The following is an 8,003-nucleotide window of genomic DNA, read 5'->3' on the forward strand; positions in this document are numbered from 1 at the left end:
CTTGTGCCAACAATGCCTCTTATCTAGTTCAAGGAGTTGGAAAGATTGTGCTTATTGCTACAAATGGCAGTTCCTTCACAGTTGTTGATGCACTTTATGTACCTGGGATCAAGAAGAATCTCTTGTCTGTATCAGCACTTGGTAGACTTGTACTTGTAGTCAAATTTGTGGATGACAGATGTACAGTTCATGATCTCAGTTTTGGGGCTTTTGTGCAGTGGGCTCTATAGGCTCACTTTGTATGACAAGTGTCGACAAAATTTTGCAAATACAGTTGTAGATTCAAGGACTATTTCAGATGCAAAACTTTGGCATGCACGTTTTGGTCAGCTAAATTTTGCTAGTTTGCTGCGTTTGCAGAAATCTGATATGGTTGCTTCTTTACCGCCTCTTGAAGCACCTGTCAAACATGTTTGTGAAAGGTGTATTTTGGGTAAGATGCAGCGTTCTAAGTTTCCAAAGGATGGTTCAGTTTGGGCCACATGTAGGTTGCAGCTTGTGCATAGTGATGTTTGTGGGCCCATGCAAACTCTGTCCTTGGGCAATTACCTGTACTTCGTGACTTTCATTGATGATTACTCCAGGCATGCATGGGTATTTCCGCTTAAAGAGAAGTCCGAAGGTTTTATGTGCTTCAAACAATTTCTGGCTATGGCTGAAAAGGTATCAAAATGTACTATGGGCACCCTCCGTTCTGATAGAGGGGGGAATATATGTTTCAAGAATTTAATGCATTTTTGGCTAGTCGTGGGATAAAACACCAATGTACAATGCCTTATACACCTCAGCAAAATGGTGTTGCTAAGAGGAAAAACAGGTCACTTACGAAAATGGCATGATGTATGGTCAAAAGTCAAGCTTTGCTGCATTCTTTTTGGCTTGAGGCCATCATGTGTGCCACTTATGTACTTAACAGGTGTCCTACAAAAGCTTTGCAGTCTATTACTCCATATGAAGCATGGAATCATAGAAAGCCTTCTATTGAGCACATGCGTGTTTTGGCTGTTTGGCATATGCTTTGGTGCCACAAACACAACGTAGAAAATTGGATGATAAGGCTGTCAAATGTATTTTTGTTGGTTATAGTGCTGAAAGAAAAGGTTACAAGCTGTATCATCCGCAAACAAAGCGTATTTTGGTTTCATGGGATGTAGTGTTTGTGGAAGATTCTGTTTAGCCCTTGCTGTCATGTACTAGAGACAATAATGTAAGCTCATGGGACATTTATGATACTTTGTTGCCTCTTTCAATGGTGGAAATACGAATGTAAATTCCAATGAGGAAAATGTACAGCCTATGAGGGTTTCAAACAATGTTATAGATCAGCCTATTACTGATGCAGATGTACATGATGTACTTGATGAGGAAAGGGCTGAAAATGAGCAGGCTAGAGGTATGCCAAAATGGCTGGTGCACACTTTGCGTGACAATAAATTGGATGTACCTTTGTCTAGTTGTACTCGTTCAGGCTCTCGCCATGCATCTTATGCATCAGATTGTTATGCTTTGGCTGTGTCTAGCTTACATGATGTTGAGGAACCTCTATCTTTTGATGAAGCACAGAATTCAGAAAATTGGATGGCTGCCATGCAATCAGAATATGATGCACTTATAGAGAATGACACATGGACTTTATGTGATTTGCCTCCTGGAAAAAAGGCCATTGGTACGAAGTGGGTTTACAAGTTGAAATGCAAGCCGGATGGTGAGATCGATCGCCATAAGGCTCGACTTGTTGCAAAGGGTTATGCACAACAAAAAGGCATAGATTATGAAGAGACTTTTGCTCCCACTTGTTGTATGACTACTGTGCATTTTGTATGTGCATTGGTAGCTCATTTTGGTTGGGATGTACATCAATCAGATATTGTTACTGCTTTCTTGAATGGTGACATATTTGACGAAGTTTATGTAACGCAGCCACGCGGTTTTGTCAAGAAAGGACAAGAGGACAAAGTGTGCAAATGTAACAAGGCTTTGTATGGGTTGAAGCAATATCCTCGTGCTTGGTATGAGAAAGCTGACACTCATTTGGTCAAACAAGGCTTTTGTATCAGTCCAACAGAAAGCATATTGTATGTAAAGCGTGAGGGTGATGTACTTCTCATTGTGGTTCTTTATGTAGATGATTTGTTGATCACTAGACCAAATGAGAGACATATTGGTGAATTTAAGGCTGATTTGAATGCTACTTTCAAGATGAAAGATTTGGGGCTCTTGCATCATTGTTTGGGTATACAGTTTAAGCAGTGTGATGGTGGTATTGCCTTATGTCAGAAAAGTTACATAGAAACATTGCTATGTAAGTTTGGACTTGAGGATTACAAACCTATTGCCATTCCCATGGAAACAGGTTTGAAATTGAATCTTCATGATGCTGGTGATCCTGCAAATGTCACTCTTTACCAAACTGCTGTTGGATGCCTCATTTATGTATGCAACACGAGGCTAGATATTCAATTTACAGTCTCACAGGTCAGTAGATTTATGCATAGCCTAGGGTCTAAGCATTGGCAGGCTGTTAAGAGATTTTCCGCTACCTTAGTGGCACTTTACATCTTGGCTTGTTTTATCCCAAGGGGGGATCATTGCCACCAGACTTACATGCTTTTTCAGACTCAGATTGGGTTGGCTGTTTTGACACGAGAGTGTCCACAAGTGGTTTTTGTTTCATGCTTGGTAGTTCATGTATATCATGGTTGAGCAAGAAGCAACCTACTGTGGCCACTTCAAGTTGTGAGACTGAGTACAGGGAAGTCTTCACAGCTACAATTGAGTGTGTATGGCTCAGACGCCTTATGGCTGATTTGGGTGTTGGACAGGACACTACCAACACTATCTACACTGACAGTCAGAGCGCATTGGCAATTGCGAGGAACCCAGTTTTTCATGCTCGCACAAAGCACATTGAGGTGCATTACCACTGTCAGGGAGAGGCTCTCAGCAAGAGAGATCAGCTTGGCTTATGTGCCAACACAGGACAACCTTGCAGATCTTTTCACAAAGGCATTGTCTTGTGAGAAGCTCAAAGCTTTCCGCAAAGCTTTGGGCTTGCTCCCCTTTGTGGACTGATCATGTCCTCAGGGCATGGCACTTCCCTTTACTCATGTGCCAACTATCGTTCACCGCATCACTCTAGGGGGATTTGTTACCATATACATGTGGTAGTGATGTGTGTGAACACACTAGGACCACCGGGGCATTTTTTCCCTCTTTAAGAGGTTTCTCCCCCCCTGCGTTGTATATACGCCCATCACTCTAGGGCTATCTATCTTTCCATTGCACACTAAGTAGAACACTTTCTATTGTGTGGCTTGAGCTTCCTTCATCTTCTCCAAGTTGTGTGCGTTTCTCTACAACCCTAATTCCAACAAGAGCTAGAGTCTAAGATTATGCATGAGGAAGATGATATGGACACTTTTCTTGTTGGTGTCAAGGATATCAATGAGCAACTTATTTCTGCAGGTGAAGACATTTTGGACAATTCCTTTGTGCAGACTATTCTTGATGCCTTACCAAATTCTTACCAGACTTTTGCTAGTACTTGGAGACTTATGACCCAAGGAAATCCTGAGGTTGTCAAGTTTGATGCATTATGCACATTACTGTTGCAAGAGTCACTTTCCAGAAAAAACAGGACTAGAAAGCGTGCAGTCGAACATGCTTTTATTGCTGCTCAAAGAAAGGGTGGTAACAACAATGCAGCCACTTCTTATGCTTCTTCTGCAAGTGGAAAATCACCTGTTCCTAATGCTTCTACTGGCAGAAATTTGTCTAGAGATTTTCGTGATAAGGGAAAAAAAGAAGATGTGTTGCCATTATTGTAAACCTAATGATCACTTGATCAAGCAATGTTGTTGATTGGGATATTGATGAGTCTAATTATTTGTTGACTCTGATTATTGCTAAGTCTGATATTCGGTCAATCAGATTATTGGTGAGTCGGATGTTGGTTAGTCAGATGTTGGTCAATTAGATCTTGGTGAGTCGGATTCTGGATTACTGCTACCGAGTCTGATATTTGTCTGAAGTCGAATTTTAGTGTTGAATCAGATTTCTACTGAGTCTAATTTCTACTGAGTCAGATATTTTACCAATAACTTCTTTTGGGTAGTTACAAATGTTTCATACTGGATACTTTAGGTGTTGAGGCTACGCCTTGTAGAAAGGATTCGTGGTCATGTAGTTATGTGTATTCTCTTGATGAATCAATCAATCAATGATATGTTTGTTGCTCTATCTGATCTACTTTTGTGTTGTATTCTGTTGAATCTGAATTTGCCTGTGTGAGTTTTGATATTCCTGAACTTTGTTTCTTGAGTTTTTTCTATGTAAGAAATGGTGTGTGGGAGTCGTGTGTGATGTAAGGTGTTCTTCTTCATGAATACATTAGGGTTTTGTACTTTGTCTGAAATTTCTTGTGTGTAGTCTTGCTCTGATAGAATCCAATTCTGATGTATGTGAGTGTGTGAATTACCTACCATTACATGTTTTATTCATGTGTTGATGAACCCCAACACATTTGGCGATCCCGCTGCATCTCTTTGTCTGCTGCCCCTGTTTTTGTGCTACACCTGTTTAACTATTGTGAGATGATGCACTTCAGAGAGACCATTTGATGTTGATTAGGGGGGAAGCATGAGAGACTGTGATTGTAGAGCGGATGGTGGAAGCATCTGTTTTTGTGCTACGCCTGTTTGGCTATTATGAGATGATGCATTTCAGAGAGACCATTTGATGTTGATTAGGGGGAAGCATGAGAGACTGTGATTGTAGAGCGGATGGTGGACAATGTGGTTTCTTGGAAGCAAAGATAGATGAAGCAACGTACCACGTGAGAGGAGCAATAGGGACAATGTGAAGGGCTGCAAGAAGACATAGGATCCAATTTGCTAAATCTGAATCTGCAAGTTCAACTTGATTCTGATGAATCAAAAGTTGAAGTTGATGAATTCAAATCTATTTGTGTTGCTGAATCAAATCCTAGAGATGCAACTGAAGCTGAGATTTATTTCAGACCACTGAGCAGCGCACGAAACCTTGAGGATTTTGGAGTATTTCAAGTAAGAGTTATTTCAAATATTCACAAAGTTTACCTAAATTTCTAATTTTAGAAGTTGTATAGCATGATGAAGCAACTAAATGTCAAGATGGGAGTGGATCTAGGTACTGTATCCTATGCTCTCCACTTCCGGATTACATGTAGTCTCAATTCAGTGTGGTGTACTGAATATGAGGGCTAACTTGTTATGTGATTTTTGAATTATGAAAATGGGTAAGAAGAAGAAGAAGAAAAGAGTTGTGAAATTTGTGGGAAGCATGACTCTATCATGGGTGATTGTCCTTATTTGAGTGTAGATTGTACTAAGGGAGATGCTTGCAAGTATTTTTGTATGGCTGATTTGTGCACAAAGGTCTTGCAAGTTGTCAAGCGTTGTCATAAAGCATCATCAAGGGGGAAGTTTTGGGTAGCCGAGGAGAAGTTAGATGACTTGGAATATCTACTTGAAGATGCATTGGAGTATATTTATGAATACAAGGGTAGAAGACTGAAATCTTGTTCTACCAAGAAGGGAATCAACTTTTTGCAAAAGGCATGTTTGTATTTCAGAGAGAAATTTGAAGAGGAGTTTGAGGTTGGTGAGAGTAGTGATGATGAGGAAGAGGAGTGGAGTTACCCAATGGGAGTGTCAACAAGTCAGGAAAGGGAGTACCAGTGGGAGGATTGAGGCAAAGGAGCCACCAAGGATCCATAGATACCCCTAAAGCGGCATCAGATATTCCACCAAATGGGAAAATTCTTCAGCATACACATTCAAACAACCAAAACGATGATGAAAACATGTGTGAAAGCACTGTTTTTGCATTAGATGGTCTCAACTTTGAAAATTCAGCCTGTAAATCAAATCACATTCAAGTTCAAAGCACTCCTAGATAGAGAGCACTTTGATATTGCAAAAGCCATTATTTTTGCAAGTTTTTTTGATCTATTGGGGCAACATGAAAACACAACCTCAATGCATGCTTCAACTCACCACGATAGGACTGAAAATCAACAAAAATCAGATGAAGGAAGTCACAATGAATATCCACAACTTCATATTTCAAGCAAAGGAAATGAAATCAATGCTACTATGTTTGTCATTGCTCCTGACCAAGTTTTTTCTCCAATTTTGAAGATTGAGAATTACTGTGGAAGTGATCCCATAGATCAGAATGGGAAATTTTTAATAGGTGGAGTGGATCAAAATCAGATATCTACACTTCTTGATCCAAATTTCAGCATTCAACAAGACTTTTGCAGAGAGCAAGCTTCAATATCAGACAAAGAGGCTTTGCAAAACTCTGACTTTGTTTCAAAACATCTTTCAACTATTCAAGGGAACAATTTCAAAGTGGGAGATGATTCAAAAACAATGTCGCAAGGACTTGATTCAAATTTTGATGTGATGAAGCACACTCCAGGGTTCCTTCATTTTGCAATGCAAGGTCAAAATAGTAAGCCAAATGAAGTTATGTTCGCTGATTTTGAAGCTTATTTCTCTCAAATGGAAGATCATGCATATTTTCCTGAATGCCAACAAGAGCATGCTGAAATGCAAGGCGTTGATTAGAATTTCCTGAGGCAAAACTTGAGAAAACTAATGAAAGTGGGTTTTTGGAGCCTAACTCAGATTTTGAAGCAAAGTATCAATGTTCTGAGATGTTGCAGATGATGAAGAAGCTTTGCTTGATGGTTGCAAAGAGGTTTTTTCATCTTGAACCAATTCTAGGTCATTTTATGAAGTGAAATTTGATTTGTTGGAAGTGTTATTTGCTGCAAATTGGTGGCTAAAGTTGATTATGGACATGTATCTCAACTGTTTTAGCTTGTTCTCAAAGTCAAAAGTTGCAAATAGTCAAATTTTTGGAGTTTTTCAAGATCAGATTTCTATGTCTGAAGTGCATATTGCTGATTTTCTCAATGAAGAAGTTGCAAATCAGATTTTACAGATCCTAGATGTTGAGGCTGATGACTCAATGATCCATATTTCATATTGTTTAAATTAGATTTTGCAGATTGATGATATGACAAAGATGGTTTTTTCCTTGATTTTGCAAAAGTCACGTGGAAATCAAAGGGATATGATATTTTGGATATTTTTCATGATAAAATTATAGAGTTTGTTGAGTGGAATGATTGTTTCCAATGGAAGCAGTTGTTTTATCTCAGATCTGCCTTTTGATTTTTAAGAACAAATATTTATGGATCATATTTTATTTCGATGTTGGGAGCATTATGTCTTTATGCATAGGTTGTTGAAGGTTGAATATGCATATTTTCAGGTTCAAGGAGGTTTGAAGATACAACATTATATTCAGGTTTTGGTGCCTGAATTGCAAAAACCTGATTTTCAGAGTCTGATTCTGATGTTTTAGAGGTTGCAAAGACTGATTCTACTAATGTTTACTTCATTATCTTGGAGAATGGACATACTTATTCAATTTTGGTTTCATAAGTTCATTTTGTATAAACTCTCATGGAAGTATCTTTACTTCGTGAAATGGCACAATGGTGTAATCCCTTGGGAAATGTTTGGGCGATAGTTCTCTCTATGATGCATTTTGTGTACCTTGGTTTAAGTACCAGAAACTACACTTTGCTTCGTACGAAGATTCTAGCATTGAGTTTTTCATAGTGCTGTATGGTGTATTTGTATATCTTGGATTAGGTTCCAGGAACTATAATTTATACTATATAGTAACTAGGGATTTTTGAGATAGTTACAACTATTTCGTGTTGGATACTTTAAGGGTTGAGGCTATGCCTTGTAGAAGGGATTCGTGGTCATGTAGTTATGTGTATTCTCTTGATGAATCAATCAATCAATGCTATGTTTGTTGCTCTGTCTGATCTACTTCTATGTTGTATTTTGCTCAATCTGAAGTCATTTGTGTGAGTTCTGATATGCGTGGAGTGTTTCTTGAGTTGTTTCTATGTAATAAATGGTGTGTGGGAGTTG

The 8,003-nt window shown here is 38.9% G+C and overlaps 1 pseudogene; it reads left to right on the forward strand.

Annotated features, from left to right (window-relative positions):
• The first annotated feature begins 6,849 nt into the window (after nucleotides 1-6,849).
• On the forward strand, nucleotides 6,850-7,419 carry LOC147461966 (uncharacterized; annotated as a pseudogene).
• Nucleotides 7,420-8,003: the final 584 nt, after the last annotated feature.

Source organism: Adiantum capillus-veneris, chromosome 3, assembly GCF_014529385.1.
Source record: "Adiantum capillus-veneris isolate H3 chromosome 3, ASM1452938v2, whole genome shotgun sequence".
Classification (NCBI taxonomy): Eukaryota; Viridiplantae; Streptophyta; class Polypodiopsida; order Polypodiales; family Pteridaceae; genus Adiantum; species Adiantum capillus-veneris.